Genomic DNA, 24,302 nt, shown 5'->3' on the forward strand with positions numbered 1-24,302 from the left:
AAAACATCGTCCAAGCTTAATTTCACGGCAAAACGGACATAGACAGGCCCAAAATAGAGAAAAAAAAAATTTCCTTCCTATCCGTTCGAACCCGACCCGAGTTAGAAAATTAAAAAATAAATGCAAAAAAAATTCTAAAAATTAAAAGACATCATCCAGGCTTCATTTCAAGACGAAACGGGTCAGGACAGGCCGAAAAATAGAAAAAAAAATTCCTCCCAATCCTTTTGAACCCGACCCGAGTTAGAAAATTCAAATATAAATGCAAAAAAATTTTAAAAATTAAAAAACATCGTCCAGGCTTCATTACAAGACGAAATGGGCTAAGACAGGTCGAAAAATAGAGAACAAAAACAATTTCCTTCCTATCCGTTCGAACCCGACCCAAGTTAGGAAATTCAAAAATAAATGCAGAAAAATTTTAAAAATTAAAAAACATCATCCAGGCTTCATTTCATGACGACACGGGTCAGGACAGGCCGAAAAATAGATAATAAAAAAAATTTCCTCCCTATCCGTTTGAACCCGACCCGAGTTAGAAAATTCAAATATAAATGCAGAAAAATATTCAAAATTAAAAAAACATCGTCCAGGCTTCATTTCAAGACGAAACGGGCTAAGACAGGCCGAAAAATAGATAACAAAAATAATTTCCTTCTTATCCGTTCGAACCCGACCCGAGTTAGAAAATTCAAAAATAAATGCTGAAAATTTTTAAAAATTAAAAAATATCATCCAGGCTTCATTTGAAGACAAAACGGGTCAGGACAGGCCGAAAAATAGAGAATAAAAAAAATTTCCACCCTATCCGTTTAAACCCGACCCGAGTTAGAAAATTCAAATATAAATGCAGAAAAATTTTAAAAATTAAAAAACATCATCCAGGCTTCATTTCATGACGACACGGGTCGGGACAGGCCGAAAAATAGAGAATAAAAAAAATTTCTTCCCTATCCGTTTGAACCCGACCTGAGTTAGAAAATTCAAATATAAATGCAGAAAAATTTTCAAAATTAAAAAACATCGTCCAGACTTCATTTCAAGACGAAACGGGCTAAGACAGGCCGAAAAATAGAAAACAAAAACAATTTCCATCCTATCCGTTCGAACCCGACCCGAGTTAGAAAATTCAAAAATAAATGCAGAAAAATTTGAAAAATTAAAAAATATCATCCAGGCTTCATTTCAAGACGAAACGGGTCAGGACTGGCCGAAAAATAGAGAATAAAAAAAATTTCCTCCCTATCCGTTTGAACCCATACCGAGTTAGAAAATTCAAATATAAATGCAATAAAATTTTTTAAAATTAAAAAACATCGTCCAAGCTTAATTTCACGGCAAAACGGGCATAGACAGGCCGAAAATAGAGAAAAAAAAAATTTCCTTCCTATCCGTTCGAACCCGACCCGAGTTAGAAAACTCAAAAATAAATGCAAAAAAATTATAAAAATTAAAAGACATCATCCAGGCTTCATTTCAAGACGAAACGGGTCAGGACAGGCCGAAAAATAGAAAAAAAAATTCCTCCCAATCCATTTGAACCCGACCCGAGTTAGAAAATTCAAATATAAATGCAAAAAAATTTTAAAAATTTAAAAACATCGTCCAGGCTTCATTACAAGACGAAACGGGCTAAGACAGGCCGAAAAATAGAGAACAAAAACAATTTCCTTTCTATCCGTTCGAACCCGACCCGAGTTAGGAAATTCAAAAATAAATGCAGAAAAATTTTAAAAATTAAAAAACATCATCCAGGCTTCATTTCATGACGACACGGGTCAGGACAGGCCGAAAAATAGTGAATAAAAAAAATTTCCTCCCTATCCGTTTGAACCCGACCCGAGTTAGAAAATTCAAATATAAATGCAGAAAAATTTTCAAAATTAAAAAAACATCGTCCAGGCTTCATTTCAAGACGAAACGGGCTAAGACAGGCCGAAAAATAGATAACAAAAATAATTTCCTTCTTATCCGTTCGAACCCGACCCGAGTTAGAAAATTCTAAAATAAATGCAGAAAAATTTTAAAAATTAAAAAACATCATCCAGGCTTCATTTGAAGACAAAACGAGTCAGGACAGGACGAAAAATAGAGAATAAAAAAAATTTCCTCCCTATCCGTTTGAACCCGACCCGAGTTAGAAAATTCAAATTTAACTGCAGCAAAATTTTAAAAATTAAAAAAGATCAATCAGGCTTCATTTCATGACGACACAGGTCAGGACAGGCCGAAAAATAGAGAACAAAAAAAAGTTCCTCCCTATCCGTTTGAACCCGACCTGAGTTTGAAAATTCAAAAATAAATGCAAAAAAATTTTAAAAATTAAAAAACATCGTCCAGGCTTCATTTCAAGACGAAACGGGCTAAGACAGGCTGAAAAATAGAGAACAAAAACAATTTCCATCCTATCCGTTCGAACCCGACCCGAGTTAGAAAATTCAAAAATAAATGCAGAAAAATTTTAAAAATTAAAAAATATCATCCAGGCTTCATTTCAAGACGAAACGGGTTAGGACTGGCCGAAAAATAGAGAATAAAAAAAATTTCCTCCCTATCCGTTTGAACCCATATTGAGTTAGAAAATTCAAATATAAATGCAATAAAATTTTTTAAAATTAAAAAACATCGTCCAAGCTTAATTTCACGGCAAAACGGGCATAGACAGGCCCAAAATAGAGAAAAAAAAAATTTCCTTCCTATCCGTTCGAACCCGACCCGAGTTAGAAAATTCAAAAATAAATGCAAAAAAAATTCTAAAAATTAAAAGACATCATCCAGGCTTCATTTCAAGACGAAACGGGTCAGGACAGGCCGAAAAATAGAAAAAAAAATTCCTCCCAATCCTTTTGAACCCGACCCGAGTTAGAAAATTCAAATATAAATGCAAAAAAATTTTAAAAATTAAAAAACATCGTCCAGGCTTCATTACAAGACGAAATGGGCTAAGACAGGTCGAAAAATAGAGAACAAAAACAATTTCCTTCCTATCCGTTCGAACCCGACCCAAGTTAGGAAATTCAAAAATAAATGCAGAAAAATTTTAAAAATTAAAAAACATCATCCAGGCTTCATTTCATGACGACACGGGTCAGGACAGGCCGAAAAATAGATAATAAAAAAAATTTCCTCCCTATCCGTTTGAACCCGACCCGAGTTAGAAAATTCAAATATAAATGCAGAAAAATATTCAAAATTAAAAAAACATCGTCCAGGCTTCATTTCAAGACGAAACGGGCTAAGACAGGCCGAAAAATAGATAACAAAAATAATTTCCTTCTTATCCGTTCGAACCCGACCCGAGTTAGAAAATTCAAAAATAAATGCTGAAAATTTTTAAAAATTAAAAAATATCATCCAGGCTTCATTTGAAGACAAAACGGGTCAGGACAGGCCGAAAAATAGAGAATAAAAAAAATTTCCACCCTATCCGTTTAAACCCGACCCGAGTTAGAAAATTCAAATATAAACGCAGAAAAATTTTAAAAATTAAAAAACATCATCCAGGCTTCATTTCATGACGACACGGGTCGGGACAGGCCGAAAAATAGAGAATAAAAAAAATTTCTTCCCTATCCGTTTGAACCCGACCTGAGTTAGAAAATTCAAATATAAATGCAGAAAAATTTTCAAAATTAAAAAACATCGTCCAGACTTCATTTCAAGACGAAACGGGCTAAGACAGGCCGAAAAATAGAAAACAAAAACAATTTCCATCCTATCCGTTCGAACCCGACCCGAGTTAGAAAATTCAAAAATAAATGCAGAAAAATTTGAAAAATTAAAAAATATCATCCAGGCTTCATTTCAAGACGAAACGGGTCAGGACTGGCCGAAAAATAGAGAATAAAAAAAATTTCCTCCCTATCCGTTTGAACCCATACCGAGTTAGAAAATTCAAATATAAATGCAATAAAATTTTTTAAAATTAAAAAACATCGTCCAAGCTTAATTTCACGGCAAAACGGGCATAGACAGGCCGAAAATAGAGAAAAAAAAAATTTCCTTCCTATCCGTTCGAACCCGACCCGAGTTAGAAAACTCAAAAATAAATGCAAAAAAATTCTAAAAATTAAAAGACATCATCCAGGCTTCATTTCAAGACGAAACGGGTAAGGACAGGCCGAAAAATAGAAAATAAAAAAAATTTCCCCCCTATCCGTTTGAACCTGACCCGAGTTAGAAAATTCAAATATAAATGCAAAAAAATTTTAAAAACTAAAAAACATTGTCCAGACTTCATTTCACAACGAAACGAGCCAAATCAGGCCGAAAAATAGAGAAAAAAGAAAATTTCCTTCCTATCCGTTCGAACCCGACACGAGTTAGAAAATTCAAATATAAAGGCAAAAAAAATTTAAAAATTAAAAAATATCATCCAGACTTCATTTCAAGACTTAAAGGGACAAGACATGCCGAAAAATAGAGAACAAAAATAATTTCCATCCTATCTGTTCGAACCCGACCCGAGTTAGAAAATTCAAATATAAGTGCAAAAAAATTTTCAAAATTAAAAAACATCATCCAGGCTTCATTTCAAGACGAAACGGGTCAGGACAGGCCGAAAAATAAAGAATAAAAAAAATGTCCTCCCTATCAATTTGAACTTGACCCGATTTAGAAAATTCAAATATAAATGCAAAAAAATTTTAAAAATTAAAAAACATCGTCCAAGGTTCATTTCACAACGAAACTGGCCAAATCAGGCAGAAAAATAGAGAAAAAAAAAAATTTCCTTCCTATCCGTTCGAACCCGACACGAGTTAGAAAATTCAAATATAAATGCAAAAAAATATTAAAAATTAAAAAATATCATCCAGACTTCATTTCAAGACTTAAAGGGACAAGACAGGCCGAAAAATAGAGAACAAAAATAATTTCCTTCCTATCTGTTCGTACCCGACCCGAGTTAGAAAATTCAAATATAAGTGCAAAAAAATTTTCAAAATTAAAAAACATCATCCAGGCTTCATTTCAAGACGAAACGGGTAAGGACAAGCCGGAAAACAGAGAATAAAAAAAATTTCCTCCCAATCCGTTCGAACCCGACCCGAGTTAGAAAGTTCAAATATAAATGCAAAAAAATTTTAAAAATTAAAAATCATCGTCCAAGCTTCATTTGAAGACGAAACTGTCTAAGACAGACCGAAAAATAGAGAACAAAAATAATTTCCTTCTTATCCGTTGGAACCCGACCCGAGTTAGAAAATTCAAAAATAAATGCATAAAAATTTTAAAAATTAAAAAACATCATCCAGGCTTCATTTCAAGACGAAACGGGTTAGGACAGGCCGAAAAATAGAGAATAAAAAAAATTTCCTCCCTATCCGTTTGAACCCGACTAGAGTTAGAAAATTCAAATATAAATGCAAAAAAAAATTTAAAAATTAAAAAACATCGTCCAAGCTTCATTTCACGGCAAAACAGGCCAAGACAGGCCGAAAAATAGAGAAAAAAAAAATTTCCTTCCTATCCGTTCGAAACCGACCCGAGTTAGAAAATTCAAAAATAAATGCAAAAAAATTCTAAATTTTAATAGACATCATCCAGGCTTCATTTCAAGATGAAACGGGTCAGGACAGGCTCAAAAATAGAGAATAAAAAAAATTTCCTCCCTGTCCGTTTGAACCCGACCCGAGTTAGAAAATTCAAATATAAATGGAAAAAAATTTTAAAAATTAAAAAACATCGTCCAAGCTTCATTTCACGACAAAACGGGCCAAGACAGGCCGAAAAATTGAGAGCTAAAATAATTTCCTTCCTATCTGTTCGAACCCGACCCGAGTTAGAAATTTCAAAAATAAATGGAAAAAAATTCTAAAAATTAAAAAACATCATCCAGGCTTCATTTCAAGATGAAACGGGAGAAGCCAGGCCGAAAAATAGAGAAGAAAAATAATTTTCTTCATATCCGTTCAAACCCGACCCGAGTTAGAAAATTCAAAAATAAATGAAAAAAAATTTAAAAAATAAAAGACATCATCCAGCCTTCATTTCAAGACGAAACGGGTCAGGACAGGCCGAAAAATAGAGAACAAAAACAATTTCCTTCCTATCCGTTCGAACCCGACATGAGCTAGAAAATTCAAATATAAATGGAAAAAAATTTTCAAAATTAAAAAACATCGTCCAAGCTTCATTTCACGACGAAACGGGCCAAGACAGGCCGAAAAATTGAGAGCTAAAATAATTTCCTTCCTATCCGTTCGAACCCGACCCGAGTTAGAAAATTCAAAAATAAATGGAAAAAAAATTCTAAAAATTAAAAAACATCATCCAGGCTTCATTTCAAGACGAAACGGGAGAAGCCAGGCCGAAAAATAGAGAAGAAAAAAAATTTTCTTCCTATCCGTTCGAACCCGACCCGAGTTAGAAAATTCAAAAATAAATGAAAAAAAATTTAAAAAATTAAAAGACATCATCCAGGCTTCATTTCAAGACGAAACGGGTCAGGACAGGCCGAAAAATAGAGAATAAAAAAAATTTCCTCCCTATCCGTTTGAACCCGACCCGAGTTATAAAATTCAAATATAAATGCAAAAAAATTTTAAAAATTAAAAAACTTCGTCCAGGCTTCATTACAAGACGAAACGGGCAAAGGCAGGCCGAAAAATAGAGAACAAAAACAATTTCCTTCCTATCCGTTCGAACCCGACCTGAGTTAGAAAATTCAAAAATAAATGCAGAAAAATTTTAAAAATTAAAAAACATCATCCAGGCTTCATTTCATGACGACACGGGTCAGGACAGCCCGAAAAATAGAGAATAAAAAAAAATTTCCTCCCTATCCGTTTGAACCCGACCCGAGTTAGAAAATTCAAATATAAATGCAGAAAAATTTTCAAAATTAAAAAAACATCGTCCAGGCTCCATTTCAAGATGAAACAGGCTAAGACAGGCCGAAAAATAGATAACAAAAATAATTTCCTTCTTATCCGTTCGAACCCGACCCGAGTTAGAAAATTCTAAAATAAATGCAGAAAAATTTTAAAATTTAAAAAACATCATCCAGGCTTCATTTGAAGACAAAACGGGTCAGGACAGGACGAAAAATAGAGAATAAAAAAAATTTCCTCCCTATCCGTTTGAACCCGACCCGGGTTAAAAAATTCAAATATAAATGCAGAAAAATTTTAAAAATTAAAAAACATCGTCCAGGCTTCATTACAAGACGAAACGGGCAAAGGCAGGCCGAAAAATAAAGAATAAAAAAAATTTCCTCCCTATCCGTTTAAACCCGACCCGAGTTAGAAAATTCAAATATAAATGCAGAAAAATTTTCAAAATTAAAAAAAACATCGTCCAGGCTTCATTTCAAGACAAAACGGGCTAAGACAGGCCGAAAAATAGATAACAAAAATAATTTCCTTCTTATCCGTTCGAACCCGACCCGAGTTAGAAAATTCAAAAATAAATGCAGAAAAATTTTAAAAATTAAAAAACATCATCCAGGCTTCATTTGAAGATAAAACGGGTCAGGACAGGACGAAAAATAGAGAATAAAAAAAATTTCCTCCCTATCCGTTTGAACCCGACCCGAGTTAGAAAATTCAAATATAAATGCAGCAAAATTTTAAAAATTAAAAAACATCATCCAGGCTTCATTCATGACGACACGGGTCAGGACAGGCCGAAAAATAGAGAACAAAAAAAAGTTCCTCCCTATCCGTTTGAACCCGACCTGAGTTAGAAAATTCAAAAATAAATGCAAAAAAAATTTAAAAATTAAAAAACATCGTCCAGGCTTCATTTCAAGATGAAACGGGCTAAGCCAGGCTGAAAAATAGAGAACAAAAACAATTTCCATCCTATCCGTTCGAACCCGACCCGAGTTAGAAAATTCAAAAATAAATGCAGAAAAATTTTAAAAATTAAAAAATATCATCCAGGCTTCATTTCAAGACGAAATGGGTCAGGACTGGCCGAAAAATAGAGAATAAAAAAAATTTCCTCCCTATCCGTTTGAACCCATACCGAGTTAGAAAATTCAAATATAAACGCAAAAAAATTTTTTAAAATTAAAAAACATCGTCCAAGCTTAATTTCACGGCAAAACGGGCACAGACAGGCCGAAAATAGAGAAAAAAAAAATTTCCTTCCTATCCGTTCGAACCCGACCCGAGTTAGAAAATTCAAAAATAAATGCAAAAAAATTCTAAAAATTAAAAGACATCATCCAGGCTTCATTTCAAGACGAAACGGGTCAGGATAGGCCGAAAAAAAAAAAAAAAAAAAAAAAAAAAAAAAAAAAAAAAAAAAAAAAAAAAAAAAAAAAAAAAATTCCTCCCAATCCTTTTGAACCTGACCCGAGTTAGAAAATTCAAATATAAATGCAAAAAAATTTTAAAAACTAAAAAACATCGTCCAGACTTCATTTCACAACGAAACGGGCTAAATCAGGCCGAGAAATAGAGAAAAAAAAAGTTTCCTTCCTATCCGTTCGAACCCGACACGACTTAGAAAATTCAAATATAAATGCAAAAGAATTTTAAAAATTAAAAAACATCGTCCAGGCTTCATTTGAAGTCAAAACGGGCTAAGACAGGCCGAAAAATAGAGAAAAAAACAGTTTCCTTCCTATCCGTTCGAACCCGACCCAAGTTGGAAAATTAAAAAATAAATGCAGAAAAATTTTAAAAATTAAAAAACATCATCCAGGCTTCATTTCAAGACGAAACGGGTCAGGACAGGCCGAAAAATAGAGAATAAAAAAAATTTCCTCCCTATTAGTTTGAACCCGACCCGAGTTAGAAAATTCAAATATAAATGCAAAAAAAATTTCAAAAATTAAAAAACATCGTCCAAGCTTCAGTTCACGGCAAAACGGGCCGAGACAGGCCGAAAAATAGAGAAAAAAAAATTTCCTTCCTATCCGTTCGAACCCGACCCGAGTTAGAAAGTTCAAAAATAAATGCAAAAAAATTCTAGAAATTAAAAGACATCATCCAGGCTTCATTTCAAGACGAAGCGGGTCAGGACAGGCCGAAAAATAGATAATAAAAAAAATTTCCCCCCTATCCATTTGAACCTGACCCGAGTTAGAAAATTCAAAAATAATTGCAAAAAAAATTAAAAAACCTCGTCCAGACCTCATTTCACAACGAAACGGGCCGAATCAGACCGAAAAATAGAGAAAAAAAAATTTCCTTCCTATCCATTCGAACCCGACACGAGTTAGAAAATTCAAATATCAATGCAAAAAAATTTTTAAAAATTAAAAAATATCATCCATACTTCATTTCAAGACTTAAAGGGATAAGACAGGCCGAAAAATAGAGAACAAAAATAATTTCCTTCCTATCTTTTCGAACCCGACCCGAGTTAGAAAATTCAAATATAGGTGCAAAAAAAATTTCAAAATTAAAAAACCTCATCCAGGCTTCATTTCAAGACGAAACGGGTCAGGAGAGGCCGGAAAACAGAGAATAAAAAAAATTTCCTCCCTATCCGTTTGATCCCGACCCGAGTTAGAAAATTCAAATATAAATGCAAAAAAATTTAAAAAATTAAAAAACATCGTCCAGGCTTCATTTGAAGACGAAACGGGCTAAGACAGGCCGAAAAATAGAGAACAAAAATAATTTCCTTCTTATCCGTTCGAACCCGACCCGAGTTAGCAAATTCAAAAATAAATGCAGAAAAATTTTAAAATTTAAAAGATATCATCCAGGCTTCATTTCAAGATTAAACGGATCAGGACAGGGCGAAAAATAGAGAATAAAAAAAATTTCCTCCGTGTCCGTTTGAACCCGACCCGAGTTAGAAAATTCAAATATCAATGTAAAAAAATTTTAAAAATTAAATAACATCGTCCAGGCTTCATTTCACGGCGAAATGGGCCAAATCAGGCCGAAAAATAGAGAAGAAAAATAATTTCCTTCCTATCCGTTCGAACCCGACCCGAGTTAGAAAATTCAAATATAAATGCAAAAAAATTTTAAAAATTAAAAAAGATCATCCAGGCTTTATTTGAAGACGAAATGGGCCAAGACAGGCCGAAAAATAGAGAACAAAAATAATTTCCTTCCTATCCGTTCGAATCCGACCCGAGTTAGAAAATTCAAAAATAAAAGGAAAAAAATTTTAAAAATTAAAAAACATCATCCAGGTTTCATTTCGAGACGAAACGGGTGAAGTCAGGCCGAAAAATAGAGAAGAAAAAAAATTTTCTTCCTATCCGTCCGAACCCGACCCGAGTTAGAAAATTCAAAAATAACTGAAATTTTTTTTTAAAAATTAAAAGACATCATCCAGGCTTCATTTCAAGACGAAACGGGTCAGGACAGGACGAAAAATAGAGAATAAAAAAAATTTCCTCCCTATCCGTTTGAACCCAACCCGAGTTAGAAAATTCAAATATAAATGCAGAAAAATTTTCAAAATTAAAAAACATCGTCCAGGCTTCATTTCAAGATGAAACGGGCTAAGACAGGCTGAAAAATAGAGAACAAAAATCATTTCTTTCTTATTCGTTTGAACCCGGCCCGAGTTAGAAAATTCAAAAATAAATGCAAAAAAATTTTAAGAATTAAAAAACATCATCCAGGCTTCATTTCAAGACGAAACGGGTCAGGACAGGCCGAAAAAAAGAGAATAAAAAAAATTTCCTCCCTATCCGTTTGAACCCGACCCGAGTTAGAAAATTTAAATATAAATGCAAAAAGAATTTTAAAAATTAAAAAACATCGTCCAAGCTTCATTTCACGGGAAAACGGGCCAAGATAGGCCGAAAAATAGAGAAAAAAAAAATTCCTTCCTTTCCGTTCGAACCCGACCCGAATTAGAAAATTCAAAAATAATTGCAAAAAAATTCTAAAAATTAAAAGACATCATCCAAGCTTCATTTCAAGACGAAACGGGTCAGGACAGGCCGAAAAATAGAGAAAAAAAAAATTTCCTCCCTATCCGTTAGAACCCGACCCGAGATAGAAAGTTAAAATATAAATGCAAAAAAATTTTAAAAATTAAAAAACATCGTCCAGGCTTCATTTCAAGTCGAAACGGGCTAAGACAGGCCGAAAAATAGAGAAAAAAACAATTTCCTTCCTATCCGTTCGAACCCGACCCAAGTTAGAAAATTAAAAAATAAATGCAGAAAAATTTTAAAAATTAAAAAACATCATCCAGGCTTCATTTCAAGACGAAACGGGTCAGGACAGGCCGAAAAATAGAGAATAAAAAAAATTTCCTCCCTATCCGTTTGAACCCGACCCGAGTTAGAAAATTCAAATATAAATGCAAAAAAAATTTCAAAAATTAAAAAACATCGTCCAAGCTTCAGTTCACGGCAAAACGGGCCGAGACATGCCGAAAAATAGAGAAAAAAAAAATTTCCTTCCTATCCGTTCGAACCCGACCCGAGTTAGAAAATTCAAAAATAAATGCAAAAAAATTCTACAAATTAAAAGACATCATCCAGGCTTCATTTCAAGACGAAGCGGGTCAGGACAGGCCGAAAAATAGAGAATAAAAAAAATTTCCTCCGTATCCATTTGAACCTGACCCGAGTTAGAAAATTCAAATATAAATGCAAAAAGAATTTTAAAAATTAAAAAACATCGTCCAAGCTTCATTTCACGGCAAAACGGGCCAAGATAGGCCGAAAAATAGAGAAAAAAAAAATTCCTTCCTTTCCGTTCGAACCCGACCCGAATTAGAAAATTCAAAAATAATTGCAAAAAAATTCTAAAAATTAAAAGACATCATCCAAGCTTCATTTCAAGACGAAACGGGTCAGGACAGGCCGAAAAGTAGAGAATAAAAAAAATTTCCTCCCTATCCGTTTGAACCCGACCCGAGATAGAAAAAATTCAAATATAAATGCAAAAAAAATTTAAAAATTAAAAAACATCATCCAGGCTTTATTTCAAGACGAAACGGGCTAAGACAGGCGGAAAAATAGAGAAGAAAAACAATTTCCTTCCTATCCGTTCGAACCCGACCCGAGTTAGAAAATTCAAAAATAAATGCAGAAAAATTTTTAAAATTAAAAAATATTATCTAGGCTTCATTTCAAGACGAAACGGGTCAGGACAGGCCAAAAAATAGAGAATAAAAAAAATTTTCTCCCTATCCGTTTGAACCCGACCCGAGTTAGAAAATTCAAATATAAATGCAAAAAAAATTTTAAAAATTAAAAAACATCGTCCAAAATTCATTTCACGGCAAAACGGGCCAAGACAGGCCGAAAAAGAGAGAAAAAAAAAATTTTCCTTCCTATCCGTTCGAACCCGACCCGAGTTAGAAAATTCAAAAATAAATGTAAAAAAATTCTAAAAATTAAAGGACATCATCTAGGCTTCATTTCAAGACGAAACGGGTCAGGACAGGCCGAAAAATAGAGAACAAAAAAAATTTCCTTCCTATCCGTTCGAACCCGACCCGAGTTAGAAAATTCAAAAATAAATGCAGAAAAATTTTAAAAATTAAAAAACATCATCCAGACTTCATTTCAAGACGAAACGGGTCAGGACAGGCCGAAAAATAGAGAATAAAAAAAATTTCCTCCCTATCCGTTTGAACCCGACCCGAGTTAGAAAATTCAAATATAAATGCAAAAAAAAATTTAAAAATTAAAAAACATCGTCCAAGCTTCATTTCACGGCAAAACGGGCCATGACAGGCCGAAAAATAGAGAAAAAAAAAATTTCCTTCCTATCCGTTCGAACCCGACCCGAGTTAGAAAATTCAAAAATAGATGTAAAAAAATTCTAAAAATTAAAAGACATCATTCAGGCTTCATTTCAAGACGAAACGGGTCAGGACAGGCCGAAAAATAGAGAATAAAAAAAATTTCCTCCCTATCCGTTTGAACCCAACTCAAGTTAGAAAATTCAAATATAAATGCAAAAAAAAAATTTAAAAATTAAAAAACATCGTTCAAGCTTTATTTCACGACAAAACAGGCCAAGACAGTCCAAAAAATAGAGAAAAAAAATTTTTCCTTCCTATCCGTTCGAAACCGACCCGAGTTAGAAAATTCAAAAATAAATGCAAAAAAATTCTAAATATTAAAGGACATCATCCAGGCTTCATTTCAAGTTGAAACGGGTCAGGACAGGCCGAAAAGTAGAGAATAAAAAAAATTTCCTCCCTGTCCGTTTGAACCCGACCTGAGTTAGAAAATTCAAATATAAATGCAAAAAAATTTTAAAAATTAAAAAACGTCGTCCAGGCTTCATTTCACGACGAAACGGGCCAAATTAGGCTGAAAAATAGAGAAGAAAAATAATTTCCTTCCGATCCGTTCGGACCCGACCCGAGTTAGAAAATTCAAATATAAATGCCAAAAAATTTTAAAAATTAAAAAACATCATCCAGGCTTTATTTCAAAACGAAATGGGCCGAGACAGGCCAAAAAATAGAGAAGAAAAAAAATTTTCTTCCTATCTGTTCGAACCCGACCCGAGTTAGAAAATTCTAAAATAAATGAAAAAAAATTTTAAAAATTAAAAGACATCATCCAGGCTTAATTTCAAGACGAAACGGGTCAGGACAGGCTGAAAAATATAGAATAAAAAAAATTTCCTCCCTATCCGTTCGAACCCGACCCGAGTTAGAAAATTCAAAAATAAATGGAAAAAAATTCTAAAAATTAAAAAACATCATCCAGGTTTCATTTCGAGACGAAACGGTTGAAGGTAGGCCGAAAAATAGAGAAGAAAAAAAATTTTCTTCCTATCCGTTCGAACCCGACCCGAGTTAGAAAGTTCAAATATAAATGCAAAAAAATTTTAGAAATTAAAAAACGTCGTCCAGGCTTCATTTGAAGACGAAACGGGCTAAGACAGGCCGAAAAATAGAGAACAAAAATAATTTCCTTCTTATCCGTTCGAACCCGACCCGAGTTAGAAAATTCAAAAATGAAAGTTCAAAAACGTGTACAAAAACACTTTTGAACGTTTAGACCCCCAAAAACTAATTTAATCAACACACGCAATATGTTAAACAACTAGTGTGCGGAAACTTAACATATGCTATAATATGGAATTGATTAAACAACTATCTATGCCACAACAAAATAAACCACAGCAGATAATGTAAAGGCAGAGATAGAGAGGAAGGAAGATGCAAACACAGAGATAACACCAGATATGTTATCGAAGAGGAAACCGAAGACCTCGGCGAAAAACCTCTCCGCCGCCCTCCAAGCGGTAATCAATCCACTAGAAAATACAGTTGGGATACAAGGACAGCAATAGACCCTCCAAGCCTAATCTACCCAATGCACCTAAGCCCTCCAAGCTTCTTGCTCCAACGAGGTTGCGCCGAACCTTTTTCTTTTCTAGTTTTCCGGATTCCGCTACTACACCGTAGCATCAACCAATGAATATTGGCTCCTTCCTAACTGCTTCCCAGAACTCCAAACGTCTGTCTCACAGGGATGATAATGGTGAGAACCAGGTTTGGGATAATGCCTCTCAAGGATTTGACAATGGAGAGGAAGAGAGTGAGGGAATTTGATGAGACTCTAAGGTAGAGATTGTGGGTGAAACAATCTGGTTTTTCTTTAGGGTTTCTCTCTCAAAATTCTCTCTGGAATCTCTCTTTCAATCGTGGGTTAAAAGGGTATTTATACTGGAGTGAAGAGGAATGCGAAACGTCAGGTTTTTCCAAAACAAGGGTGGCTCGCGGCTTGACCTCGCGGCTTGACTAAGTCGCGAGATCCAATCGTGAGTTAACCGTATGGCCAGTTGTCCTGTTTTGTCCTGTAGTGCTCCAGCTAGCATGACTGTTCATCTTCCAGCATGCTTGGCACGTGTGCATCTTCTGGCGGGTTGAAGCCGCGAGTCCACCCGCGAGTCCCAGCTGCGACACTCTGTTTTCTTGCACACTCTTGAGCAATCTTCACACTAACTCACTCACTACCCTTACAACAATCCCACCTAAATACAGGGTTACTAAATGCTGAATTACAAGCAAATTTGGCACGGAATAAAGCCAATTAGATGGTTGAATAAATTCAACCTTACAATCTCCCCCTTTGGCTATTCCGTGACAAAACCCTAAAACAGACTCTAGACTTAACATGTGAGTTGGGAACAGTTGATCAAAACTCACTCACACCTAACTCTAGAAGCTGTGAAGCACTTGAATCATATGAACATAAACTCCTGAAACACAACAATACACCATGATCATTGTAAGCAGAAAATTATAAATGCATATGAAGCAGGCAATATGAGATCAAGCAAGAATGGAGTTAATAAACAAACCATGGCTTGATCAACCAAGTGAATCACCACAAGATAGTGATCACAGTGCTCATTCACACTTGGAATGAACACAAGGACATACAAGTTAACAAGCACAAGGCAAGACACTTGTATGCTCAACACTCAACCAATGCATAGCACACAAGGCATATGCATCTAGGAACAATCCTACAAGGGCACAAGAGTGACAGTACAACAATCACAATGCAGAACATTTAGATTAAAGTACTGATTTCAACATAGCATAAAGGCTGCACTTAAGCATGGTACATACCATAAAGCCTACAAACTATGCATAAAACAATAACCCTAAAAGCTTACATAAGCATATGGGTACAAACCAACAAATACCTGAATAACATCATCAACATATATTAAAGTTTAAACCATGAGTATATGAAGAGAGTTAGAAACAGATATACACCAAAACACAGTGTATCAAAACCATAAAAACCATAAGTTTAGAAGATAAGACGAAAAACAAAAGTATGTGTGTACTCCCCCTATCACTATGCACACTTCCCTTTGAACTTTTCTCCCCCTTACTGAATGCTCTCCCCCTTTTTGTCACGAATAGCTAAAGACTCTCGTCCAACTTTCGTTGAATCTCATCTAGCTGATTTTCCATAGTTTCGAGGCGCATTTGGACATGGTTGTTTGTGGAATAGAGAAGTGCCACAAGCTCATCAACGTGTTTCTGAATATGCTCAAGAACACTGCCAACTCTGTCAGTATGAGAAGCAGTTTGTGCTTGCGGAATACCAGCCTGTGAAGCTTCAGGAACATCACGAGATGCAGATGTGGTATGTGCAGGTGTCTCTGAGTCAGGAGCAAATGAAGGAACCGGAGAGATGTGAGCACTTCTTGGTGATTTGGAGGAGTGACTTCTACTCGCTTGAAGAGTGAACAAAGAAATGGGACGTTGACGAGTCAACATTTTACCATCTGCAGGAGGAGTAATGCCTGCACTAAAGATGAGCTTCATGACGAGACTGCAAAATGGAATGATTCCTCGAGCTGTAGATCGACACGCGGTCTTCCTCAAGTTGTAGTAGATGTGAGCACATATATCAATGGGGGCTCCGGTAATGAGATCACACAGAAATATAGCTCTCCCAAGATTGATGAATGTAGTGTTGGACAGTGGGTAGAGATTGGTGAACATGATCAACTTCAGTGTGGTCAACTCAGGTGCAAACTTTGCGGTGCTGATGGAAGTTCCTGCACTAGACACCTCATGATCGTGTCCTAGGATTTGTAGAATTTCCCCAACCTCTGGATTTCGTTCATCATAGGGAGTTAAATTCACATTCTGAGGTCTGGTGATGCCGAGAAGATCTGCGATGGAGTCTGGGGTAACACTAAACTCTGTTCCTCTGACCCAGAAAACGAGGACAGGTCCAAGATCAGATGCATTGGAGAAGCATTCTTTGACCAGCTCATCCATTGGATCATCAAAGTTTCCGAACAAGTTTGCCCAGTCTCGTTTCTCAAAGATTCGAGGGATGAATGTAGTCCCTAAGGTGTTGAACTCTACTACCCGCTCCACTATAGTTGTTGACTTGTCAAACACATTTGAGTAAGCGTGTGAGTTCAGGGGAACTCTGAATCTATCCTCATTGGGATCTTGAGATGCTTGAGATGATAGACGAGTCCTTTTAGCAACTGGGGTTGCTGGTTCGTCAGCAACAGTGTCTTTACCCCTGGAAGATCGACGAGACATCTGCAAGAGAACAGGCCAACAGGAAAGAACCAAGCAACAATACCCCACAAAAAATTGTCAACAAGATTCAGTATAAACAGTATGCAATATGAAAACTAGACTTAATATAGTGCAGACCCAACCAAACCTTCCAACAAAACACAGAAGTACAAACTAATACGAGCAACAAACTTGGTAAAAGTGCACCAAGACAAAGAAAGACACCACAACTGTCATTGAGTCAGGTTAACATGACCATGATATGCAATTAGAAACAGCATTTGAACATTTTGAGCAGATAGCATAAAACACTTCATCAGAGGAATGAACATAGGGAGAATATTTCAAACATGAAGAAACCAAACATCCACACGGGAGCACGTGGATGAGAGACATACATTATGATATCAAAACCACTCAGTGACCAAAAACAAACACCAACATCAATATTCAGGCAAGTGTAATGAGTAAGTCACATAGACATCAAACCCATTTCAGAAAAGATTCTCAGATACAATAATAAGCAAAAATCAGAACAATGAAAAACACATTGTGACTGCTCAGCATGAAAACATGGGAGAACAATATCAAACAAGACACTCCATACCCATTACACATAGAGATAAGTATAACGAATACAATACCAGACCAAACAGTAACAGAAATATGCAGGAGAAAGAAAATGAGAGATTGAGAAGACAAAACCCATACCTTTTCTTGATGATTTGGAGAAGAAACGAAGCACCAAAGGGGTTTTGAAAAATGGATTCACGAAGAGTTTTGGGAGGAAACAACAGTTTTAAGAGAAGATGAACAGTTACAAAAGTTCGAGGGAAAAACTGAAAGAGGTTTAAAAACTGCTCCTGTTTCTGCAAAACACGCGATTTTCGCGACTGGATTAAGTCGCCACACAGTCGCCAGCTCAAGCCGCCAAAGCACTCAAGAACCAAATTTTGAAAAAATTTTCTAAGTGTTTTTCGCGACTGGAAGGTCTACCCGCGAGTGAGTCGCGAGCTGAGCCGCGAAAATCTCTGAGTGAATCTCGCGACTGGACCTTCCACTCGCGAACAAGTTGCCAAAACTGACCAGCGAAGATGCGACTGAGGCTCGCGACTTGACATACCCGCGACTGAGCCGCCAAAACAGGGCAAAACTGTATTTTTGAAATTTTCAGATTTTTCCAACAAAACACTTTCCAAAAACACTTAAAACACTCAAAAATCTTTTTGTGCTTGAATTAACAAAGATTGAGCATGTGAAAACACATTTTATCAAGTACAATCACACAAATGAATAAGGCATTTATTGAACATAAACTTGTGTGTTGTGTGTGGATATCAACAATGAGATAGTCCTTTGTCTAATGTGAAGCTTCAATGATCAATTCAACCAAGGCATACACAATTAGCACTAGATCATGTGACCAATCTCAATTATAGAAATATGAATATATGACCTCCCACACAACTTGATAACATAACTTGGAGCTTTTCATTTGACTCCACTTTCAATCATAACATTTGATCTTTTTGAGACAATCATCTCTCATTGTGAGAGGGATATGTAACATTTCTCTTTGAAGAACAGGCCTTTGGCCTTTTTGAATAAAATTTCACTTTTAATATAAGGTCGCTTACCCTTTTTCCTAGTCAAATACTAGAATGTGCGACAGGCTTTTGCAGCTCAATATCTCTTTTCATTTGGAGATTTACATTTGGTGAGCTCTTTTTAGCAAAAAAAATAAAAAGTGGGAAGAGATATAGACACAAGTCTATGCATGTTTCAAGATCAACATAACCATTCACTAATCATTCATGACAAGCTTGAAGATCTATTTACAACAATCACATAGATTTCCAGATTTTTCCCATAGTGATATGAGTGCATGAAAACAAGCAATGCTCGAAAATGCACAAAGCCATTAGCACAAAGGTACAAGGCAAAATGAGTTTTAAGACAAAAACTCAACAAAGTCAATCAAGCTTTTTGATTTTCAAATTTTTATGTAATTTTTGGATTTTTTGACTCAAGAAACAAAACGATTGATAAAACACAATTAAGAAATATTCACAAGAAGAATAACCAAGCAACCAAGAACAAACACAACAAGCATACCAAACAAACATAGTCACAAAGCATAGGAAGTATTAATGCATGGACATGTTGTAATGCTTATGCATGAGTACCCCTTTTCACCCACACGTCACTTGCGTTTGCGGTGATTTCCTTAAAGGATTGGGTACGGGAGTTAGGGCTTTCAAACCTTCGTGAGAAGCTTTCCAAGCAGTTGGTGAATGCACCAATCATCTTCATCACGTCCATCATTCCGGGATCTCCATTTTGCTCTCTAGGTTGATCCCCTGCCCAAGTTCTCCTATCAATTCTTGGTCCTCCTGACCTTTGAGGAGTAGCACTGTTCTTTGCTCTCAGCTTTTGGCAATTTGGTCGAGTGTGCCCTTGAAGTCCGCAATAATGGCACACATACATTCCTCTAGGACCTCTTTGTGGTCGAGGACGTGACTTGGTACGAGACTCAGACCTGCCTACATACTGATTACGATGATTCAGCATCCGTTGGTCCACCACATTCTTCTTCTCCTCCACCTCGAGCTTCACACCAATAGGGTCAGCTACAACTGGATCTTTGGCCTTCACAAACTTCACTTCTTTAGTGACATTTCCAGTTGAGCTACTTCCTCCGGTAAATCCCAGTCCGGATTTGTCTGAAAAGCTCTTCTGAGATGATATAACATCATCTAGCTTCTTGGTGGTGACCCTCTCTATTTTTGCATTTGCTTGGACAACCTCACTTTCAAGAAATCTCACTTTAGTGTAAGCTTCGGAGAGCTCACCATTCAAAGTTTCAATCTTGCATTTGGCCTCCCTATACCGGATCAGGAGACTTTTGTAGTCCTCCTCAGCCTTCTTCATCTTTCTCACAGCAGCCTTGGCCACCCTTGTGTATTCACCAGACTTCTCCAAAAGTGAGTTGTAATTTTCTTGAAGAGTTGCTGTGCTTTCTTCTTCTTCAGCTTCTGATTCTTCAACAATTCCTAGTGATTCATCATCACTATGTTCTCCAAGGTCTTGTACAAGCAAATTTAACTCATCCGACGACTCAACATGATCAATAGTCATGAAAGCTGAATAGTTCCCTTCTCCGTCACAGCTCTCTTTAGATTCTGAGTCGGACGAATCTGAGTCACTCAGGGTCGTGGCATACACCTTGCCTTTTGACTTCAAATAATTCGGACATTCCCTCTTAAAGTGTCCATGCCCGTTGCATTCAAAACAAGTGACACCTTGTGTGGATTGGGATTCTTTTCCATCTTTCCTGTTGAAATCCCTCTTCTCCCTTCCAGAATTTTGGAATTTTCTCTTATCATCAAATTTTCCATTGTTTTTGAATTTCAAAAACTTCTTGAAATTTTTAACAAGATAGGCTACATCCTTGTCCACCATATCTTCTCCCGATGAGCCTTGATCTTCCACCTTCTCATTAGTGGTCTTTAGAGCAAGGGATTTACCCTTCCGTTGATTTGGCAGTGACATCTCATAGGTCTGTAGAGATCCAACCAGCTCCTGTACCTTGATGTCGTCAAGATCCTTGCTCTCTTCAATGGCTGTCACTTTAGCACGGAAGCTTTCCGGCAATGATCGAAAGATCTTCCTTACAATCTTAGAGTCCTCCATCTTCTCCCCCAAGTTAAACTTACTGACAACCACTTCATTTAACTTCCCATAGAACGAGTCGAAAGACTCATCCTCACTCATCTTGAGCTCCTCAAACCGAGTGGTCAGCATTTGTAACTTGGTATCTTTCACCTTCTTCGTGCCTTCATAAGTTGTTTCCAGAATCTCCCATGCATCTTTGGCAACAGTAATGTGAGAAATCCTGTGAAATTCATCTGGAGTCACACCACAGAAAATAGCATTTAGTGCTTTACTGTTAGCATTAGATGTAGCAAGTGCTGCCTTATCCCATGTGGATTTGGCTGCCTCAGGTTTGGCCCAACCAATCTCAACAGCATCCCACACGGATTCATCAATAGAGCATAAAAAGGCTCTAATACGAACCTTCCAAAATGCATAATTACTTCCATCAAAATATGGAGGTGCATTAAGGGATTGAGACCTATCCATCTCAAAAAGAAAGGGAGTCAAGGATCACACAATGGTAATGAAACCAAACACCTGTGTACCCGCTCTGATACCAATTGAAAGTTCAAAAACGTGTACAAAAACACTTTTGAACGTTTAGACCCCCAAAAACTAATTTAATCAACACACGCAATATGTTAAACAACTAGTGTGCGGAAACTTAACATATACTATAATATGGAATTGATTAAACAACTATCTAAGCCACAACAAAATAAACCACAGCAGATAATGTAAAGGCAGAGATAGAGAGGAAGGAAGATGCAAACACAGAGATAACACCAGATATGTTATCGAAGAGGAAACCGAAGACCTCGGCGAAAAACCTCTCCGCCGCCCTCCAAGCGGTAATCAATCCACTAGAAAATACAGTTGGGATACAAGGACAGCAATAGACCCTCCAAGCCTAATCTACCCAATGCACCTAAGCCCTCCAAGCTTCTTGCTCCAACGAGGTTGCGCCGAACCTTTTTCTTTTCTAGCTTTCCGGATTCCGCTACTACACCGTAGCATCAACCAATGAATATTGGCTCCTTCCTAATTGCTTCCCAGAACTCCAAACGTCTGTCTCACAGGGATGATAATGGTGAGAACCAGGTTTGGGATAATGCCTCTCAAGGATTTGACAATGGAGAGGAAGAGAGTGAGGGAATTTGATGAGACTCTAAGGTAGAGATTGTGGGTGAAACAATCTGGTTTTTCTTTAGGGTTTCTCTCTCAAAATTCTCTCTGGAAGCTCTCTTTCAATCGTGGGTTAAAAGGGTATTTATACTGGAGTGAAGAGGAATGCGAAACGTCAGGTTTTTCCAAAACAGGGGTGGCTCGCGGCTTGACCTCGCGGCTTGACTAAGTCGCGAGATCCAGTCGCGAGTTAACCGTATGGCCAGTTGTCCTGTTTTGTCCTGTAGTGCTCCAGCTAGCATGACTGTTCATCTTCCAGCATGCTTGGCACGTGTGCATCTTCTGGCGGGTTGAAGCCGCGAGTCCACCCGCGAGTCCCAGCCGCGACACTCTGTTTTCTTGCACACTCTTGAGCAATCTTCACACTAACTCACTCACTACCCTTACAACAATCCCACCTAAATACAGGGTTACTAAATGCTGAATTACAAGCAAATTTGGCACGGAATAAAGCCAATTAGATGGTTGAATAAATTCAACCTTACAAAAAATAAATGCAGAAAAATTTTAAAAATTAAAAGACATCATCCAGGCTTCATTTCAAGACAAAACGGGTCAGGACAGGCCGAAAAATAGAGAACAAAAAAAATTTCCTTCCTATCCGTTTGAACTCGACCCGAGTTAGAAAATACAAAAATAACTGAATTTTTTTTTAAAAAAATTAAAAGACATCATCCAGGCTTCATTTCAAAACGAAACGGGTCAGGACAGGCCGAAAAATAGAGAATAAAAAATATTTCCTCCCTATCCGTTTGAACCCAACCCGAGTTAGAAAATTCAAATATAAATGCAGAAAAATTTTCAAAATTAAAAAACATCGTCCAGGCTTCATTTCAAGATGAAACGAGCTAAGACAGGCCGAAAAATAGAGAACTAAAACAATTTCCTTCCTGTCCGTTCGAACCCGACCCGAGTTAGAAAATTCAAAAATAAATGCAGAAAAATTTTAAAAATTAAAAGACATCATCCAGGCTTTATTTCAAGACGAAACGGGTCAGGACAGGCCAAAAAATAGAGAACAAAAAAAATTTCCTCCCTATCCATTTGAACTCGACCCGAGTTAGAAAATTGAAATAGAAATGCAACAAAAATTTTAAAAATTAAAAAACACCATCCAAGCTTCATTTCACAGCAAAACGGGCCGAGACAGACTGAAAAATACAGAAAAAAAAAAATTCCTTCCTATCCGTTCGAACCCGACCCGAGTTAGAAAATTCAAAAATAAATGCAAAAAAATTCTAAAAGTTAAAAGACATCATCCAGGTTTCATTTCAAGACGAAACGAGTCAGGACAGGCCGAAAAATAAAGAATAAAAAAAATTTCCTCCCTATCCATTTGAACCTGACCCGAGTTAGAAAATTCAAATATAAATGCAAAAAAATTTTAAAAATTAAAAGACATCATCCAGGCTTCATTTCAAGATGAAACGGATCAGGACAGGCCGAAAAATAGAGAATAAAAAAATTTTCCTCCCTGTCCGTTTAAACCCGACCCGAGTTAGAAAATTAAAATATCAACGCAAAAAAATTTTAAAAATTAAATAACATCGTCCAGGCTTCATTTCACGACGAAATGGGCCAAATCAGGCCAAAAAATAGAGAAGAAAAATAATTTCATTCCTATCCGTTCGAACCCGACCCGAGTTAGAAAATTCAAATATAAATGCAAAAAAATTTTAAAAATTAAAAAAGATCATCCAAGCTTTATTTGAAGACGAAATGGGCCAAGACAGGCCGAAAAATAGAGAAAAAAAATAATTTCCTTCCTATCCGTTCGAATCCGACCCGAGTTAGAAAATTCAAAAATAAAAGGAAAAAAATTCTAAAAATTAAAAAACATCATCTAGGTTTCATTTCGAGACGAAACGGGTGAAGTCAGACCGAAAAATAGAGAAGAAAAAAAATTTTCTTCCTATCCGTCCGAACCCGACCCGAGTTAGAAAATTCAAAAATAACTGAAATTTTTTTAAAAAAATTAAAAGACATCATCCAGGCTTCATTTCAAGACGAAACGGGTCAGGACAGGCCGAAAAATAGAGAATAAAAAAAATTTCCTCCCTATCTGTTTGAACCCAACCCGAGTTAGAAAATTCAAATATAAATGCAGAAAAATTTTCAAAATTAAAAAACTTCATCCAGGCTTCATTTCAAGACGAAACGGGTCAGGACAGGCCGAAAAATAGAGAACAAAAAAAATTTCCTCCCTATCTATTTGAACTCGACCCGAGTTAGAAAATTGAAATAGAAATGCAACAAAAATTTTATAAATTAAAAAACACCGTCCAAGCTTCATTTCACAGCGAAACGGGCCGAGACAGACTGAAAAATACAGAAAAAAAAAAATTTCCTTCCTATCCGTTCGAACCCGACCCGAGTTAGAAAATTCAAAAATAAATGCAAAAAAATTCTAAAAGTTAAAAGACATCATCCAGGTTTCATTTCAAGACGAAACGGGTCAGGACAGGCCGAAAAATAAAGAATAAAAAAAATTTCCTCCCTACCATTTGAACCTGACCCGAGTTAGAAAATTCAAATATAAATGCAAA

Source organism: Quercus robur, chromosome 6 (assembly GCF_932294415.1).
Source record: "Quercus robur chromosome 6, dhQueRobu3.1, whole genome shotgun sequence".
Lineage (NCBI taxonomy): Eukaryota > Viridiplantae > Streptophyta > Magnoliopsida > Fagales > Fagaceae > Quercus > Quercus robur.